Here is a 21,319-nt window from a genome sequence, read left to right on the forward strand (position 1 = left end):
TATGATAGAGGAGTTGGCTATATAGCGTCAACCCTCCCTCTTTTGAGACTACTGAGTGCAATCCATCCAGCTCAGAGGAATTCAATACTTTTTAAAGAAAATCAGAGCTGCCAAATACCCACTTTACTTTATGAGGGTCAAACACCACCATTTTCGCTTTTAGAAACATGGGCCCTGATGGGATGCAGTTTATGTGTCGCAATGTAGCAAATACATTGCAAATAAGGGTAACATTTTGACTGCCGAACAAGTTGTTTATAAGAGATATAGCAACACCACAGAGACAGCACATTTAGTATAACAAGCTTTAAAAGACACCACAAAAATAAACACTTTCAAACTCTTACTCTCTCATATTCACTTTCTCAACTTCATATTCTCTGACTACCAAACCTCTGAAAAGTAACTTGGAGTTACCTTTCTTCTCTAAACATCTGGAGTGTTTACAGCATTTCCTCCCATGCAATATTCAGTATTGTTTCAAAGCATCAGTGATGTTTCGTTTTGAAGCATCCAAATTATTTTAAAGTGTCAGTTTTGTTTTAAAACATCTATAGATTGACACATCATTACTGTTTTGAATAATCAGTATTGTTTTTAAACATCAGTATTGTTTTAAAGTGTAATTATTGTTTTGAAGCATCGGTATTACTTTAAAGCGTAAGTATTGTAAAGTGTCAGTGTTGTTTTGATGCATCAGAATAGTTTTAAAGTGTCAGTATTGTTTTTAATCATCAGTACTGCTTTGAAGCATCAGTATTAGTTTAATGTGTCAGTATTGTTTTCAAGTGTCAGTATTGGTTTAAAGCATCAGATTGGTTTCAAGTGTCAGTACTGTTTTGAACCTTTTTTTTTTTTTTTTTTTTTTTTTTTTTTAAGCATCAGTATTGTTTTAAAGTCTCTGTATTATTTTGAAGAATCAGTATTGATTTGAAGCATCAGATAGTTTTCAAGTGTCAGTATTGTTTTGTAATATCTATATTTTGATGCATAAGTATTGCTTTGAAGCATCTGTATTGTTTTAAAGTGTCAGTGTTTTTTTGAAACATCAGTGCTGTTTTAAAATATCAATGTAAGCGCAGCGTTGTTCTAGTGTAGGTAGGCTCCTCCGGCAGGATATGACGGTTCCGAGTACAACTTCTTCGGACTGCCAGACAGGGCTTACGCCAAAGAGAGACATTACATTTCTGTTTTATATTCATCAAATAAATGTCATCTTAAATTTCACTCAAGTCTGCGAGTTTTCCTGATAGAAGTATTGTTTTCAAGCATCAGCATTCCTTTGGAAGCATCAGATTGTTTTCAAGTGTTAGTATTGTTTTGAAGCATATTGTTTTAAATTGTCAGCATTGTTTTGAAGCATATTGTTTTAAATTGTCAGCATTGTTTTGAAGCATCAATATTGTTTTAAATTGTCACTATTGTTTTGAAGCATCAATATTGTTTTCAATTTCAGTATTGTTTTGAAGCATCAATATTGTTTTAGAGTGTCAGTATTATTTTGAAACATAATCATTGTTACAAAGTGTCTGTTTTGTTTTGAAATATCTGTATTTTGACGCATCTGCATTGTTTTGAAGCATCAGTGTTCTGGTAAAGTGTCAACATTCTTTTGAAACATCAGTATTTTTACACATTTATATTGTTTTGAAGCATCATTATTGTTTTAAAACATCTGTGTTGTTTTGAAGTGTACAGTAAGTGTTTCTCTGAAGCGTCAGAATGTTTTGCCATACAGTGCCTACAGTTTTAAAGGAATATTCCAGGTTCATTACAAGTTAAGCTTATTCAAAAGTTTTTGTGGCATAAAGTGTCAGTATTTTTCAGAAGTACTGTTCTTTCAACAAACCCTTTCAACTAACTTCTCTGATTCTACCATTTTAATATCAGAGAACAGTTCAGTCACTGAGCAGAAAATAAATAGACCTGACCATGGAAGAAAAAAAAAAAGATCAGATCTAAAATGGGGGGAGAGATTAAATTAGATGAGATTGATTATGTTCCTGTATTATCTACTCAGAGGGACCACGAGCTATGACCTTCAAGTCCTTCGTCATTTCAGTCATCTCTATTGATTTGGTTTCCATTTATTTTATAACTCCTGCCTCCTTTGTTTGTCATTCTGCTCCTGCAGCCTGCTATGAGTCTCAATCAAGTCTGGGAGGACAGGTCAATAGCCGGATATTTGTTTGATGTCTTTCTTTATGAGATGTATGAGGGTGATCTATAGCTAGTGAGTATGCGAAATGGATGATGAAACAATAGCTGCGCAAAGGGGAAGAACTTAATTTGACCTGCAGATATGGTTTCCTGCATGCAACCTGTTTTCGTTCAAATCTACTTCCCTACACCGTTGTCCTTTCAGGTGAGATTAATATGCTTGTATTAGATAACTTATACACATGATGTTATATTTGTCAGAATTTAAAAGGAGGGTAAGCTTATGGTACTAATTACACCTAAGTTTTAGAACAGAAAATTGAAGCACCAATATTGTTATAAAGTATCAATGTTATTTTGATCTATTTATCCCTATTGATTCTAAGTAATTTATTCAATTCTATACTTCCCTACTGTCATTTGACAAGAGTTTCATATGCTTGTATATGATAACATATACTCTTGCTGCTCTGGTTAATATAATGTATAAAGTATGACATTTACTGTACAAATTACACCTATTTTAAGATACTGAAAAAAAATTGCAAGGATGAAGATCTGCCAACATTAATACACTTATTTATGAAAATGCTGTCCCTAGAGGAATACAACATTAATGACTCTAAAAGCGTTGTCCTTCACTGTACTGAGAAACAAGTGCCATTTGTAAAGCAATCAAGAGTTGGTGGACTTCTGGGACAGCTGGTGGTACCATTATAATCTATTTCCACAGGATGTCTAACAAGGCCTGTAAGGCTAAAGTCATTAACATGGCATGTTTGGCAAAAATGATCAATGCTAAATTATGTTTCAGTCATGTCAGCAGTCCCCTCTCAATTCACTAAGAGGTCAGTTTGCCTTTTTTCATCCTTCTGCGCCTCTGATACCTCTCAAAGTCAAGAAACACCCTCCTTTTTCTGTCTTGTTCATGATAATTAGGGCTACATACTGGAAACAAATAATTTTGTCTTTGGCTACATCCACACTAATCAGTTTTTGTTTGAAAACTCAGGTTTCAGTTTCCTAATGTCATAGACGTTTTTCATAGTAGTAGATCTTTGATTTTTAGTAAATCTTTGATTTTTGGCAGGAATGAAAATGAAGCTGTTAGGGATAGACATTGTCTCTTCAATGACATGCACTGTATAAAGCTATAAATAAAACTCCTAGATCACATCTTATTTTCCACAACTCATGTTGTCTAGGGTTTTTTGTCTACTTCAATTTCTTGGAAAGATATTTTTTCAACCGAGTATTATTTCAACCTGTTTTCAACCTAATGAAAATGGCAGAGGTGTATAGTAACAAAGTACAAATACTTCGTTACTGTACTTAAGTACAGTTTTTCAATATTTGTACTTTACTTGAGTATAAATATTTCTTTGAACTTCTACTTCTCTACATTTTGAAGAGAAAATTTATACTTTTACTCCAACACATTTCTCCAGACCCTTTCGTTACTTTTGTGACATGATAACACCAAATAAAATAACAGCTGTACGTGCAAAAATGCGTGCAGATCGGCGATACTGATGTGTGATTCGTTGAAAGAATCATTTGAGTCAAATCTTTTACATTTGATTCTTTTGAACTGAACAAAAAGATTCAAAAAGCGGTCTGAATTATTTATTTTGCGAATCATGAATCTGAATCAAAATCACAAGCGAAGCGCGCGCCAGATTGCATGTTCCGTCGTCTGTCACCTCTGGTGAAGACAAGAAACTGCTCATGTAAGTTTAAATTTGTTTTTGACTAATTAATTTGCTACATTTAGGCTTAAACATTATGAAAGCTGTGAAATGAAGTTATGTGTGATCAGTCTCCCGCCTTTCCAGGAAACCTGTTCATATAAAATTCAATCACATGCGTTCACATTTTACATTTAACCAAGGTATGATGTGTATGAATAATTACTGTACCAGCGCTCATGAAAATGTCCAACAATATTTATTTTTATATTTTATGAAGATGGATGAATGATCTTTGCCTAAGCAAAACTAGATTTCTGGTGGTTGCTAAAGTGTTATATTTGCTTTGTAGCATATTTATGCTACAGTATGTGCTTACTAGGGTTTTCTGGATAGTTGCTAGGGCATACTATGCAGTTGTCAAGGTGATCTGCTGTGTGTTTTAGCTCATTGCTGCAGTATGTGTTTGCCAGGTTGTTAAAATACTGTTGCTAAACTGTTTTCTGTGTTTTTAGCACATTGCTATGCAGTTGCTAGGGTGTTCTGGGTGGTTGCTGGGTGGTTGCTGGGTGGTTGCTTACTGGCCCAAATGAAAAGAGCCCACCCCCACAAGTCTCTGTTCTGGTCACTAATATGACTCAACTCTCTCCTTCAGTGTTCCAATTTTTATGGACTGTGGTGTTCATTTACACTCATCCCATAAATATGATCATTCTGATGTGACTTGATTGCGCCATTAAAGTGATAGTTCGTTTAAAAATTAAAATTCTCTCATAATTTTCTCACCCTCATTCGATCCTAGAAGTGTGACTTTCATTTTTTTTTTTTCTGCAGAACACAAACAAAAAAAGATTTTCAGAAGAATATTGCTGTTATGTAGGTCAATTCAATGTAAGTGAACAGTGGCCAGGTCTTTAAAGCTCCAAAAAAGCACATACATGCAGCATAAGTGTAATCCATAAGTCTCCAGTGGTTTCACCAATGTCTTCTAAATGGATCCAATTGGTTTTGGGTGAGAATAGACCAAAATATAACTCCTTTTTCGACTATAAATCTTGACATTAGCAGTCTCCTTGGCGATCAGGATTTCAAACTCGATTACACTCCCTATAGCGCCAACTAGGGCTCTGTGCATGCATAGAGCACTAGAAAGTGAAATCGAGCTTGAAATCATGATTGTGCCTAGAGATTGCAATGGCAAGATATACAGTGAAAATGAGTTACAATTTGGTTTGTTCTCACCCAAAACTGACTGAATCACTTCAGAGGACCTGGAGTTAACCACTGTAGCAGTATGGATAACTTTATGCTCCCTTAATGTGCTTTTTGTAGGTTGAAATGTCTGGCCACCTTTCATTTGCATTGAATTGACCTATAGAGCTGAAATGTTCTTCTAAAATCTTTGTGTTCTGCAGATGAAAGAAAGGCATACACATTTGGAATGGCATGAGGGTGAGTAAATGATGAGCACCACCAATCAAATAAGTTGCCATGGGTTTAATGAACTGTTCTGTAATTTATGCAATTTATTTGTACTTTTGATACTTAAGTAAATTTAAAATCAGTTACTTTAATACTTTTACTTAAGTCGTTTTCTCATGAGCTACTTTAACTTTTACTTGAGTCAATTACCATGAAGGTATCTTTACTTTTACTCAAGTATGACAAATGGATACTTTATACAACACTGGATGACGGTCACAGGTGGTAGAAATATCAAGTAGGCCGAAGCCTGGTTAATGTTGCCTGCGAGGGAGAAGATCTGTCAGGGATAATCTCTTATAATATTCTGCCATAGATAATGTGCTTCCCCTTTCCACTGGTGGCAGAGAAAGAGACTGCATAGCAGACATCATGAAATGGGATGAGAATTATCATGACTATGCTGCCTGTGTCCAGAGCGATAAATGTATAGCTAGTACAAATCACAAAATAATCTCATTTAATAAATGGAAAATGGTGTGTGAGAATACTGTGAAGAGATGGGACACCACAGTGTAATCTGATATGGAAGGAATACTTCATGACTTTGAGTCTAAATGTACAGCTGAAAGAGAGAAAAAATAATTCCCAATGACTATGGTATCGAAATTGTGCTTCTACCTATAAGAACAACACTGCCAATGTTAGTCTGACAATGGGTACAGTTTCCTTGATTTATTTGGCCTTAATACATTATTTTCTTTGAATGTGCTGAGTAATTTCTGTACCACTACAGCGGCATCAAACAAAATAGAAAAAATGTCGACTGTTTCCAAACAGGTTTCCAAACTAAGAGTTTAACATTGACATTTCTGTTCTATCCAACTTAAAGTATTGGCTTTAATTCCCCATTTTCACAACCACATTATAAGCACCGTTATTCTTCAAAGAAAAAATGTCTATCCAAATATCCATAGATGTCAAATGCTACCTAAGCTCTGAGTAATAGCATTCCTCAGTAAGTCATAATGCATGCTGCTTTAACCCACACTGGCCTGATAAAAATGCACCTTAATTTACAGCATTAGATAAATCACAGTGACTCTGACAGCAGACTGAGTTCTCAAAGAGTCATTATGAGCCTCAATCCAGCCTGCAGAAGCCAGAGGCAGTAACGCTGGCTGGGTTTAGCTGATGTGAATGGAATCTAAACATGGGCTTCTGTGAGACAGCTTCCATCAAACCAACCAGACAGCCAGTCTTCGCCCAGCTATCAGCCATAGCCACACAAAATCTGCCAACCCCTCATTTCCCAACCTGCTTGAATCTGTGTGCTATGCTAATACAATGCACTAAATTATTATTTTTTTTTCATTATTATTATTCTTTTTTATTATTATTACGTTGGACATAAAAAGAGTGTTGGTGGATTACATTTGCAAAAGTTTAGCCGCTCATTTTAGTCAATGCATATTTACAATACTCCACCCAAAGGTAGTGTTGGACCGATATATCAGTCAGGCAGATTAATCTTCACATGTCTGGTCATTTGTGGCTATTGGCAACTTTAAAAAATATATATATTTTTAATGAATTTTGAGTAAATATTGCATAACATAAATTTTCGTCTAATTTCTGCATTCATTTTGCATACTGTATATTGGTATTATACCAGCCATTGGCCATCCTACTTTTCAAGTATCAGCATTGGTCGTTGAAAAAAATTACACCTGTCAATTAAAATTGCAAGACACTCAGTTTGTAGAATTTCATTCATTTCATTCAACTTTTTTATTCATTGTCCTTGCTAGAGAAAACTGAAACGTTCCATTAAAATTAGAGTTTAATCACCACATGAATATCAAGATGTGTCTTACAACAAACCAGCAGAGCACAACAGTGCCTGCCCACCTTTTCAGCTGCCTTGGTTCCAGAAGTGTTTTTCCAGTCATTTTGTTTTTCACAGGGCTTTTATAAAATTCTTCATAAAAGAGTTCTGAGCCATGAATCAAACCAAGCAGCTGCTAGGTGAGTTATAAGATTACAAGCTTTGATTTGAAGTAAAAACTTATATGATAAAAACTCAAAGGTGCAAGACTGTGTATTAAATTCTTTGATGATGTTTGAAAAAAAAAATCATTTAGAATTTTTTTTCCTTCTTTGCTATGACCCTCTGATTGGTACTGTACCAGGGATTCTGCTATTAAGCACGTTTTTTATTTATTTATTTATTTATTTATTTTTTTTATGAAGAATAACATTGACTGACTGCTTCAAAAGAGGCATATACCATTGATTAAACAACCTCGAAGCTCAAGGTAGGTCTGTCTTTAAAGGTACATAAGTTATCATTAAAAATTGGTTCTATAGTATTTTCACTGTTCCAAGTTAATAGGGATGTCATTAAATATAATATATAGATTACTGATCAGCTCGTTATTTTATCGATATATTTTTGAGGCATCAATATTAACATCAACCAACATTTAAATTAGAAGTCTAATTTGTGTGATTTCAATTCACTGCCAGTTGCATTCCATTAAATGAAGTCTGATGTAATAGGGGGTGATATAAAAAAAGCCCATTGAAAAGCCCAGTCTCACACCCCACACCCACTCTGACCTTTACTTCACATAAACATCAACACCTCCTGCAACTCAACCTGCATTTAAGATCTGTGAAGAGGATGTGTGCTGGGTCTTCCGGAAACAAAAGACAATGAAAGCACAGGGCCCAGATGGTGTTTCAGCCACTTGTCTAAAATCCTGTACTGACCAGCTGGCCCCCATATTTACACAGATCTTCAACAGATCACTGGAGCAGTGTGAAGTTTCCTGCTGCTTCTAATGCTCCACCATCATCAATGTCCCAAAGAAACCCAAAATCCCAGTACGTAATGACTACAGGCCCATCGCTCTGACATCTGTGGTCATGAAGTCATTTGAGAGACCTGAAGGACATCATTGGACCCCTTCTGGATCCCCATCATTTTGCTTATCAAGCAAACAGGTCTGTGGATGAAGCAGTCAACATGGAATTGCATCATATCCTGCAACATCTGTACAGACCAGGGACATATGCAAGGATCCTTTTTGTGGACTTCAGTTTGGATTTCAACACCATCATCACAACTATTATCCAGACTAAATTAAACCAACTCTCTGTTCCCACCTCTATCTGTCAGTGGATCACCAGCTTTCTGACAGATAGGCAGCAGTTAGTGAGACTGGGGAAATTCACTTCCAGCACATGTACGATCAGCACTGGTGCCCCCCAGGAATGTGTGCTCTCCCCACTACTTTTCTCCCTGTACACAAATAACTGCAATGCCAATGACCCCTTTGTCAAGCTCTTGAAGTTTGCAGATGACACTACTGTCATCGGCCTCATCCAGGATGAGGGTGCAATCAAAACAACCTGGAGATGAACACGCTCAAAACAGTGGAGATAATAGAATTTAGGAGGAACACCCCATCATTGACCCGACTCACCATTCTGAACAGCACTGTAGCAGCAGCAGTGGAGTCATTCAGGTTCTTGGGCTCTTTTCTTGGTTTTACCATCTCACAGGACCTGAAGTGGGAGACCCACATCAACTCCACTGTGAAAAAGGCCCAGCAGAGGTTGTACTTCCTTCACCAGTTGAAGAAGTTCAACCTGCCACAGGCGCTGCTGACACAGTTCTACTCAGCAGTCATTGAGTCTGTCCTCTGCACTTCAATAACTGTCTGGTTTGGTTCAGCTACAAAATCTGACCTCAGAAGACTACAAAGGACAGTTCGGACTGCTGAACAGATTACTGGTTGCCCCTGCCCTCCCTTCAAGAACTGTACATGTCCAGTGTGAGGAAAAGGGCTGGAAAAATCACTCTGGACCCCACTCACCCAGCCCACTAACTTTTTGAACTGTTGCCTTCTGGTCGGCACAACAGAGTACTGAGCACCAGAACTGTCAGGCACAAGAACAGTTTTTTTCCCTCAGGCTATCCATCTCATGAACAGTTAAAACTACCCCGTTGAGCAATAATTATGTGCAATACACAGCTTAGTCTATTTATATTTATCCAACATATCCTACCTCTTCTGCCATTACATTCCCTTGTACTATCTGTATATAACAGATTTATATTTGTACATATATATATATATATATATATATATATATATATATATATATATATATATATATATATATATATATATATATATACTTATATTTTCTATTCGCTTTTTATTTTTATTCTATTTTTTATTTTTTTATTATTATCTCTGTCTTGTTGTTGTATTGTTTGTGCACTGGAAGCTTCTGTCACCAAGACAAATTCTTTGTATGTGTAAGTATACTTGGCAATAAAGCTCATTCTGATTCTGATAACCTTTAATGAAGCCGGTCATGGCATGGATAAGGTATCACACACGCATAATGAGCTGATGGCAGTCAAAAGTTACAAAGGTTTCTGTACTTCAATAATTAACAAAGTGATGTTGATGAGTTTGCAGGTTAGTGTAGAAGCTGGTGTTACTGTGCAAACTGAATGATTAGAAATGGCAACTTTTATAATCAGGGGTGCACATAACTGATGGGCAGGTGCGCATGCGCGACCGAAATAGAAAATACGCAGGGTTAATTATTTTTGCGTGCTTATTTGCGTACCATCAAGGTAGTCGCTGGTGTTATTGCACAGTTACCGTCTTGAATCGACCAAATTAAAGACTGTGGGAGATGTCCAAAAAACAGCAGACATTAAGTACCTTCTTTGGCATTCAGCCACCTCAAAAGAAACATCAGACGGGGCCCGAGGGAAAGAAAATAGTTTTTTCAGAGAAGTGAAAAATCCAGTCGCCCGCTTGATAGATGGCAAAGCAAGGTCAATGAAAACAAGGGAAAGATCTGTGTAATGTTTTTCTTGTTGCCCTTCATAAGGCTAAACACGCATGTCCTATGTCTTCGAATGCTGAGGATATTGCACAGTTGAAAAGGTTAGGAGTCAATGTCGAAAGGGCATATCAATCACGTGAAGGGGTATAGTCAGTGAAGCGCTGACTATCAGTATGGAATTGAGGGAAAAGTTGAAATAAGCTGACTTTTGGGGTCTGCTTTTTGATGGATCAGAGGACATAACAAAAACTGTTTACATTGTGTCTGTGTCCAACAATGGAGAGTTCACTGCTGATTTCCTTGGATTAATTGAATTGGGTGCCAAAACAACAGTGCAGGACATAACGAATGGGCTGGTCAGTCTATTCCAGACTCAGGCTTGGATGAATGGAGGACAAAGTTGGTCGCTGTTTGCTCAGATTGAGCTGATGTCAGCGTCGGAATGTACAAAGGTGTTCTACCACATCTACGAAAAATGACTGCGATTGGGGATTCCCTTGTGCATATTCTGTGCTCTGCACACACACTTGAGAACTGCGCAAAATCAGGTGATCGCATGGTTTCATATTGTGAGACGTTTAATTGCTCTGTTGTCAAGCTGCTGCAATTTTATTTACATAAAGGTGGAGCAAAAAGCACTAAAGCACTGAAGTACTAAAGAACATATGTGATGAGAATGGCATCTCCTTTTTGAAATTAGGAAAGTTTCACAATATTAGATAGTCTGCATGGAGGCATGAGACCCTGTTGAAAATATCTAGACTGTTGCCAGCTAAATCAAATGCAACTGGCTACGACAGATGATAGTGACTTGAAGAATATATGCACAGAGCGTTTTCAGTGTTTTCTGTCCAACATGCTTGACATTGGCAACATTTTGCAGTTGACATCTCAAAGGTTTCAGCAGGAAAAGCTGACCATAGGAGAATGTAATGCTAGCTCATGCTAGCCTGTGGACAGTTCAAACTTTTGCTTGATGGTGAAGGCCAGCATAGAAAAAACACCATTTCCAATGCTGATGCTGACAGGGACAAAATTCTGTTACTCAGAGGACTAATTTAAAAAGAGTTTAAAAACAGATATGAATCTTTGAAGTCATGTGATATTTTTTTAGTTTTTGATCCTTCAACCTAGCCTCAAAAAATGCAAGACCGCCACACATTTGGCAACACAATGATCAGCACCATTCTCCAGAAGTATGAGGCCATCTTGCCTCTTGACAGAGACTCCACTATAAGAGAATGAATGCATTTAAAGCAAGCAGAAAAATGTCAAGCAGCAGCATCTGTGTATGACTTGGTCAAGGTAGTAAATACAAGCAGTCCAGATTGTTACTCCAAGATCTACAAGGTACTTAAATTTTCCCTTACTCTTCCTTTGAGCAGTGCAGCCTCTGAGAGGGGTTTCTCACATCTCAATATAATAAAAACAAGTACAGATCCCGTCTGTCTCATACTCATCTCTCAGCCCTGATGCACATCCACTTGTCAAAGATGACCACAGAAACATTTGACCCAAAGCCAGCTGTAGACTTATGGTTGCAAACAGCCCATCGCAGACTCAACCAAGGAAGTGCATCATCTTCCACCGTCCAGGAAGCCTCAAGTTCATCTTCCTTTGCTATAACTAAAACTGAGGATAGCGAGAGAGACAGTGAGGAGAGCAGTAACAAAGATAGCGCTTAGTCAGACTACACTGTGTATAGGATGAGTACCAAACAAAATCACCTAGTGCTCCCCTGAGAACCAGACTAAAAAAAGTTATGTGCATCCCTCTTTAATGCATATTCCCTGTATGTAGCATTGAATAAATCTTTCATTCAAGCTGTCAAACCACAAAAAGACATACTTGCAACTGAAAATACATTGTGTAGACTATATGGAAGATACATATACACAATATATCATCCAGTAATGACTACAGTAAATAGTCTATGTCCTTTGAGAATGATTTGGGTCGAATTTAATGGAAAACTATGCGAGTTGAGATCCGTGGCACTGCAGAATGTTTAACAGCCTCCGGAGATGGCGAGCCCACGGTATGTACCTTCATAGAAAATAATTGTTTTGAATTTTAGAATGCGCCATGTCGTCTGCCAGATGCGTCCGGTGCGCAACCCACTTTCCTGAACCCTGCCGCTCACACTTTACCAAAGTTGTGTTGAGATATATGTTTGAAAAGACAAAGACTATTGTGCAGCGAGCAGCCCTATTTATATCTGAAACAAATCCTGATATATATCTATAATCATCGGGAAAATCTTCTGATTATCGATACATGAAAACGGCATTGATCACAACCCTACAAGTTAGACATGGATATACACTCTTAGCGCCCTATTCATTAAATATTAGCAAAACTCATTTCTGTTTAAATAGTTAATAAACAAATTCTTATGTAAATTTTCCTTATGTAAAATGTACGTTCTGTTCACGTTTCCTTACCTATTCACTTTCTGGGATTTTGATGGTCCAATATTGATGTCTGAAATCCTAACATTTCTATAAAAAAATTATCATGGTTAAGGCTTCTGTAAAAGGTACAGTAAGCAGAGGACACAAATGGTACATGGTAGCTAGAAACGGAGGGAACAGGAAATGCTGCCAGCCAAACTCAAACTTGCATCACCCACGTGAACAGCACTGCTTAATAAGTCAGAGCACATGCTAGGCCACGTCCCAGACAGTAGATACTTTACGCAAATCTCTGGAGGAGTGGATTCAGGACCACTGTTTACACAAACACATATGACCTGGATTCCTGCACTAACACCAACAAGGCCATTTACTCCAGCAGAGCTATCAAAAAAAAAAAAAAAAAAAAAAAAAAAAAGACGAATAATTTCTGCAGGTGAATAGAGAGGAGGCAGCAGTGGCCTAATAAAAAAGCACTCTGCATACCCAACTCCCCCCCCCCCCCAAATAAAAGGGGCCTGCTGGCAAGCTTGAAAGAAAACATGCAATCTGCCGTTTCACCAGCCATTCAGAGAACACCATTAAACAAGTAGCTGTTGACTTGTTATGAATAATACAACAAAAGCATCAACACTGTGGATGTTACGGATGCGAGCTAGCAGAGAAACCAAGACCAGCTACTTCTCAGGGGGGTGGCGAAATTGCTTGGGGGGAAAAAAAATAAAGATACAGTAGAATAAAAAATTTTCCACATGCTGTAAGTTCATGACCTCAATTTTCAAATTCATGAAGGCAAAGTGTTCTAAAGGTAGACACGCCAAAGTTAACTAGCTTTATTTATTTTTATGATAAACAATTACTGATTTTAAAAGTGAAAATCAAATGTATTAAAGGGCTGTATGCATGCAGATATCATGTCAGGAAACATGCTCACCTTTTATATGCCATTTAAATTCACCAGGTTTACCAGAGATTAGCAAATATGATTTGTTGAATGAAACCAATACCACCTTTAACTGCCTTGAGGTATACATACCAAACAGTTTCAAACACCACAATAAAAAATCTGTAGTTCTGACGCAAAGTGCCTTCCACACTACCGGTAATATGTTTTCGGTTGAAAAATTTGTTTCCCATTTCCGTCATTGTATGCGATACTAGAAAGTGTTCCCATTTTCGGTGGAGGGAAACGGTGTTCCAGTGTGGATGCTAGGCATAAACGTAGCAAAATCAATATATTTTCAACCAAAAATATATTAGTTTGGAAGTGGCGTAAATTCTGATTGGATGAGCCACGCACAAAGCTGTTCTAAAATAGACAATATCAGCACACCTGTGACCACGCATCAGTTTAATGTCAGAATTACTGCAATTACTCGAGTTGAAATTATTTTTTGGTGTTAATTATCATTATGCCACAAATGCTGTCATTTCAGCTTAACTTGTATTGAACCCAGAATATTTATTTGAGGGGGTTTTCATGTGGTGCCTCAAAACTCCCCTTACGTAGTAAAACCACTGTAATGCACATCCTCGAATGGCTTATAGCTGTATTTTGTAATATTCACGCTCTCATTCTCCCAGAATAACTGTCTTAAATAGGTTTGCAATGACACCAGGGACAAGGTGACAAAAGCTTTATTGAAATGATCTACACAAACCACAAATTGCTGGTAACTGCGCATAATCCCATTTGTGATAGGAGAACTCATAATCCTTTTCCAATCGATGCTCAATGTCTACTTGTGACAGGGAATGGATATTACATGACACTTCCTATGGGTTTTTATAAACACCATCAATAACATGTTACCACCCATATGTGTATCAGTTTCCACCTTCATATATTGGTGACAGATACTAATGCTTGAGTATTTTACACCATTCTGATAGAAAGGTCACCAGAAATGCTCGCAGTTTCTCTCTTCTGTGAGTTACAAGGTTACATGACTAGAAAACTATATCATGTATTTTATGAACACCATAAATAACATGTTAGCAACCATATGTGTATCAGATTCCACCATCACATGTTGGTTTTGGATAATAATGCTTGTATTAAACAGCTTTTCTGATTGAAAGGTTGTCAGAATTCCTTGCAATTGCTCTCTTCTGTGATTTACAAGGTAACATGACTAGAAAGCTACATCATGGTATCATAGATTTACCTTATTGTGACAGCTAACATATATACACACACCCACATTTCCATCTTGTTCTCAGTCTTTAGTAAAACAAATTAGCGGCTATGTGAAATAAACCACCCCTTTACAAACTCACGAGACTTGGCTTTCCATCACCCTGGCACCAAAACCATCTCAAATCTGTCTGTTTGAGTCACCATTTCACTTTTTACGTGCATTAGAGGCAGCATTATCAGTGTCAAATGTGTTATATTTGGATCTGTAATCTGTGCGCGCAAAGAAAGAGGCTCTAACTCTTCCTCTGGCCCACAGGGCTCGAGTATCACCCAACCCTCTGGAAACGCTACTAAGTGCCCGAGCCAAGCGCTCACATTTCCCCATCCCTCCAGATTATGAATGATAGGGCAACTCTTTTTACATTCATTACACAAGCACGCATGCATAATTCATTCTGCTAAAATGATGGCACCTGAAATATTCCACTGAGTTATGGCAGCGCCTTTCTTTTACAACTGATTGTTCCTTATACACGTGATGCATCAGCAACCCATGCTGTCTAACAATCATTTACAAGAGCTGAAATGTGAGAAATAAAATCCAACAGGCATGGTTTAGCTAATTATGGGGTCTTTTTAAAGGAATAGTTTATCCAAAAATGTAATTTCTTACCGTATGACTTTCTTTCTTCCTTGGAAGACAAAAGGTGATGTTTATCAGAATGTTCACATTGCTCATTTTAGTAAATTACTTGAATTTCAGTCTGTTCCTCACACAAAGCAATCATATGGCTTCAAAAAACTTGGAGAAAGGAATGCAAGTGGCATGGACTACTTTTTTGGTACTTACATGGTGTTTCTTATCATTTTTAGAGCTTGACAGTCCCATTCCACATTCACTTTCATTGTATGGAAAAGAGCAGCATGAACATTCTGCTAAATTTTTATTTTTGTGTCCCACAGAAGAAAAAAATGTCATATAGGTTTGGAACGACATATCAGTAAGTAAAAGATGATTGTTCATTTTGGTGAACAAACTAAATAGATATATTTTTATTTTTAAATAGACAAAATACAAACCAGTTGCATTATCTCTCCCTATTTTAACAAGTAATTCAAGGTTAGAACTCAACAGCAAATAATGAATTGCCTCGGGTAAAATATCAAATGTGTGCAGATGGGTGAGTTATAAAGGAGAACGTAAAAAAAAAAAAAAAAAAAAAAAAACAAGTTCAAATCATAAAGTGCTGATGCTGTTACATGGCAATCATCACATTGTGGAATATCATCAGACTGCTGGCAAGTTCTGTCAACACAGCAGGCCTGTGAGTCTCTCTGGAGGAATAGGGACTGTCATTCACCTGAATAATGCCACAGACAGTGCTGGTATTTCAGAGAATATGGGAAGTCCATCATCTAGGATAGGTCACTTCGAGACTAATCTTGCTAAAGGTTAGATGTGAACTGTAACCGGTCCCCACAACAGGGGCCTTTGACAAAGCACCAGCATATGACACGGGGAAAAAATATGAGGGTCAGCATAGTGTTCTGGTCCTCCAGGAGAGGAAGTATGAGGAGAGGTGTAGCAACTTGTTCATCATTTTCTAGTTAAAAACCCAAAGAAACACTGCACTGGTTTTTGAGACACAGACAAACAGTTTTGACAATTTTATCACCCATGTTAACAGCACAGCTTAATAAGTCAGAGCACATGCTAGGTCACGTCCCAGACAGTAGATACTTTACGCAAATCTCTGGAGGAGTGGATTCAGGACCACTGTTTACACAAACACTTATGACCTGGATTCCCGCACTAACACAAGGCCATTTACTCCAGCAGGGCTACAAAAAAAAAAAAGACTAATAATTTCAAAAGTTTGGAATAATGTACAGATTTTGCTCTTATGAAAAGAGGAAAGAAATTGGTACTTTTATTCACAAAAGTGGCATTCAACTGATCACAATGTATAGTCAGGACATTATTAAATTGAAAAATTACTATTACAATAAAAAAATAAATAAAACAAATCTGAACTTCTTAAACTACTTCAAAGAGTTCTCATCAAAAAATCCTCCACGTGCAGCAATGACAGCTTTGCAGATCCTTTGCATTCTAGCTGTCAGTTTGTCCAGATACTCAGGTGACATTTCACCCCATGCTTCCTTTAGCACTTGCCATAGATGTGGCTGTCTTGTTGGGCACTTCTCATGCACCTTACAGTCTAGCTGGTCCCACAAAAGCTAGACTGTAGACTGTAGACCAATTATCTGTTGTCCAATGTCTGTGTTTCTTTGCCCACTCTAACCTTTTCTTTTTGTATTTCTGTTTCAAAAGTGGCTTTTTCTTTGCAATTCTTTCCATAAGGCCTGCACCTCTAAGTCTTCTCTTTACTGTTGTACATGAAACTGGTGTTGAGTGGGTAGAATTCAATGAAGCTGTCAGCTGAGGACACGTGAGGCTTCTATTTCTCAAACTAGTGACTCTGATGTACTTATCCTCTTGTTTAGTTGTACATCTGGCCTTCCACATCTCCTTCTATCCTTGTTAGAGACAGTTGTCCTTTGTGTTTGAAGACTGTAGTGTACACCTTGTATGAAATCTTCAGTTTTTTGGCAATTTCAAGCATTGTATAGCCTTCATTCCTCAAACAATGATTGACTGGTTAGTTTCTAGAGGAAGCTGCTTCTTTTTTGCCATTTTTGACCTAATATTGACCTTAAGACATGCCAGACTATTGCATACTGTGGCAACTCAAAAACAAACACAAAGACAATGTTAAGCTTCATTTAACGAACAAAATAGCTTTCAACTGTGTTTGATATAATGGCAAGTGATTTTCTAGTATCAAATGATCAATTTAGCATGATTACTCAAGGATAAGGTGTTGGAGTGATGGCTGCTGTCTAGATTTTATGCCCTGACTATACTTTATGATCAGTTGAATGCCACTTTGGTGAATTAAAGTACCAACTTCCTTCCAAAACAGCAAAATCTGTACATTATTCCAAACGTTTGGCCAGCAGTGTATATATTCGAACCATTACACCACTAATATATATAATGTAATGGTTTGAATTCCTCATGGTTCGGTTTGTATCACATTATTATTATTTTTTTTTTTAGGTCACATTTCGGTACGGTTCATTATTATTATTAATATCCCAAATATATATTTACAAATATGTATCTTTAAAAGAATCATTACTACCAGATGCCAAAACTGTCAGATATTTATAAAATGTAATGGCAGTATCACTCTTTATCCATCATACATTGAAACCATCATGTATTCTTAATCCATTCATTCATCAATGTGAATGCAAGATTTGTCAGTATTTAATGTGCTAATATTTTCATTAAACAAGTGTTCCCTATCTGTCACTCACTCGACTTATGTCGATGTAGTGACACTAGGGGTCACTCTTGGGAGCCCGAGACACCTCTGGTCTTTGATAAAAGGCCAATGAAAATTGGCGAGTGGTATTTGCATGCCACTCCCCCTGACATACAGGTATAAAAGGAGCTGGTATGCAACCACTCATTCAGATTTTCTCTTCGGAGCCGAACGGTCATGCTCATTGAGCTGAATACTACTGTTCATTCACCTCTGCTGGATCTGACGGCGCATTTCAGCGGCTTCTCCCTCCTCTGCACTGGTGCACTGCAGAGAACGCCCCTGGGCACTTTGGCAGAAAAACTAGAGAGTATATTTTCTGAAAGAGCTTTTTCCTCTCTAAAAGAGTATATATTTCTCTAAAAGAGTGGCACACACGGAACGCCTTTTTAAAGACGCGTCTTTTTAAAGATGCCTTTCCGAATGTGTGTTATTCCTGGTTGCGGTCGTTATCTCTCAACTTCGGATGGTCATGATCGCTGTCTTTAGTGTCTGGGCGCGACCCACACGGAGGCAGCGTTTGTGGATGGTTCATGTTCTCACTGTGAGAACATGACCATGGCAACATTGCGGTCGTGGCTTGCTTTCGTAAGAAAGCAAGCCACCCCAGTGGCTCCCCGCCTCAGTCCTTCTACCTATGGGTATGAGGCCATCGCGGCTAGCACTGGGGGCGATTTGGGGACCCCAATAGGATCGTCTCCGCCAGGTAACCCCCGCAGACCTCCCATTCCCCAGCACGCTCGTCTGCACCAATCGGGCTTTCGGATGAGTTCGCCGGCTCGTCTCACGGCGAGTCTGGCTTCTTGTTTGGAGCCCACGAAGATGATGAGCTTTCGAGCGCAGCATCGGAGAGCGGGATTGTCCAGTCGGATGCAGAAGCCTCAGCTGGACTTCCCTCTTTGGGGACGACTGCCCAGTCACAGTCTGATGCCGAAATGACGGACATGCTTTCCCGGGTGGCCGCGAGCATCGGGTTATAGTGGAACTCTCCGCTCTCCCCTGAACTCCGCTCAAAGCAGCCACGCCCCGCTCCAGTGCCAAGTTGTGGGAGGCACCTTTTACTGCCTGGCCCCGATTCCGCAGTTCCCCCGCTCTCACGTTGTCCCCTTTGTCCCCCTCTCGCGGAACTTGGACGTGTGGCTCACGCTTTCCATACTGTCGCGATGGCTAATCCGGACCGTCCAACTCGGCTACGCGATTCAGTTTGCCAGGCGCCCGCCCAGATTCAGCGGTATTCACTTCACCTTGGTCAAGGGCGAAAACGCTGCCACCCTGCGTGCGGAGATCGCTACCCTACTACGGAAGGATGCGATAGAACCAGTCCCTCCAGCCGAGATGAAGAAAGGGTTTTACAGCCCCTACTTCATCGTACCGAAAAAGGGCGGTGGTTTGCAGCCAATCTTGGACCAGCGAGTACTGAACCGGGCTTTACACAGACTCCCGTTCAAGATGCTGATGCAAAAATGCATTCTGGTGAGCATTCGCAGCGGTAGACCTGAGGGATGCGTACTTCCACATCTCGATCCTTCCTCGACACAGTCCCTTCCTGCGGTTTGCATTCGAGGGTCAGGCGTATCAGTACAAAGTCCTCCCTTTCGGCCTGTCCCTGTCTCCTCGCGTCTTTAGAAAGATTTCAGAGGCTGCCTTTGCCCCGTTAAGGGAGGTGGGCATTCGCATTCTCAACTATCTCGATGACTGGCTAATCCTAGCTCACTCTCAAGATATGTTGTGCGCACACAGGGACATGGTGCTCTCACACCTCAGCCGACTAGGGCTTTGGGTCAACTGGGAAAAGAGCAAGCTCCTCCCGGTTCAGAGCATCTCTGTTCTCAGATTGGAGTTGGACTCAAAGGTCTCCTTGACGACGCGCCTTATGAACGAGCGTACCCAGTCGGTGCTGGCCTGTTTGAAGGTGTTTAAACAGAAAACAGCGGTTCCACTGAAACTTTTTCAGAGGCTCCTGGGGCATATGGCGTCCTCGGTGGTGGCCACCCCGCTCGGGTTGATGCATATGAGGCCGCTTCAGCACTGGCTCCAGACTCGAGTCCCGAGATGGGCATGGCGCCACGGGACACATCACGTGGCCATCACGCCGGTCTGTCACCATATTTTCAGTCCTTGGACCGACCTCTCGTTTCTTCGAGCAGGTGTTCCTTTAGAACTGGTCTCCAGGCGCGTCGTGGTCACGACAGATGCCTCCAAAATGGGCTGGGGCACTATTTGCAATGGGCACGCAGCCAGCGGCCTCTGGAAGGCCCCGCGACTGCATTGGCACATCAACTGCCTCGAGTTGTTGACAATTCTGCCCGCCCTGCAGAGGTTCCGGCCGTTGATCCAGGGCAAGCACATGTTAGTTCGGACAGACAGCATGGCAACGGTAGCATATGTCAACCACCAAGGCAGTCTGCGCTCTCATTGTATGTCACAACTCGCCTGCTGTCTCCTCCTCTGGAGTCAGCAGCACTTCAAGTCGCTGCGAGCCACTCACATCCTGGGCAACCTCAACACTACAGTGGACGCACTGTCACGGCAGGTTACCCTCAGGGGAGAGTGGAGACTCCACCCTCAGGTGGTCCAGCTGATTTAGAGTCGATTCGGATGGGCACAGGTGGACCTGTTTGCCTCCCAAGAATCCTCCCACTGCCCGCTCTGGTACGCACTCACCGAGGCTCCCCTTGGCATAGACACCCTGGCACACAGCTGGCCCCCTGGCCTACGCAAATATGCGTTTCCCCCAGTGAGCCTGCTTGCACAGACCCTGTGCAAGGTCAGGGAGGATGAGGAGCAGGTCATCCTGGTAGCACCCTACTGGCCCACCCAGACGTGGTTCTCGGACCTCCTCGCGACAGCTCCCCCCTGGCGGTAAGGACCTTCTTTCTCAGGGATGGGGCACCCTCTGGCACCCACGCCCAGACCTCTGGAATCTCCATGTCTGGCCCCTGGACAGGACATGGAAGACCTAAGCGGTCTACCACCCGCGGTGGTAGACACGATCACTCAGGCTAGGGCCCCCACTACGAGGCGCCTGTATGCCTTTAAGTGGTGTCTGTTCGCTAATTGGTGTTCTTCCCAACGCGAAGACCCCCAGAGATGTGCAGTCGGATCAGTGCTTTCCTTCCTGCAGGAGAGGTTGGAAGGGAGGCTGTCCCCCTCCACCTTGAAGGTGTACGTTGCCACCATAGCAGCATACCACGACGCAGTCGACGGTAAGTCCTTAGGGAA

The 21,319-nt window shown here is 40.0% G+C and overlaps 1 protein-coding gene across 1 annotated transcript in view; it reads right to left on the reverse strand.

Annotated features, from left to right (window-relative positions):
- Window positions 1-21,319, reverse strand: part of LOC127445662 (contactin-4-like) — a 183,447-nt gene that overhangs the window by 89,809 nt on the left and 72,319 nt on the right. The gene's annotated exons all lie outside the window — the stretch shown is intronic.

Source organism: Myxocyprinus asiaticus, chromosome 9 (genome assembly GCF_019703515.2).
Source record: "Myxocyprinus asiaticus isolate MX2 ecotype Aquarium Trade chromosome 9, UBuf_Myxa_2, whole genome shotgun sequence".
Taxonomy (NCBI): Eukaryota; Metazoa; Chordata; class Actinopteri; order Cypriniformes; family Catostomidae; genus Myxocyprinus; species Myxocyprinus asiaticus.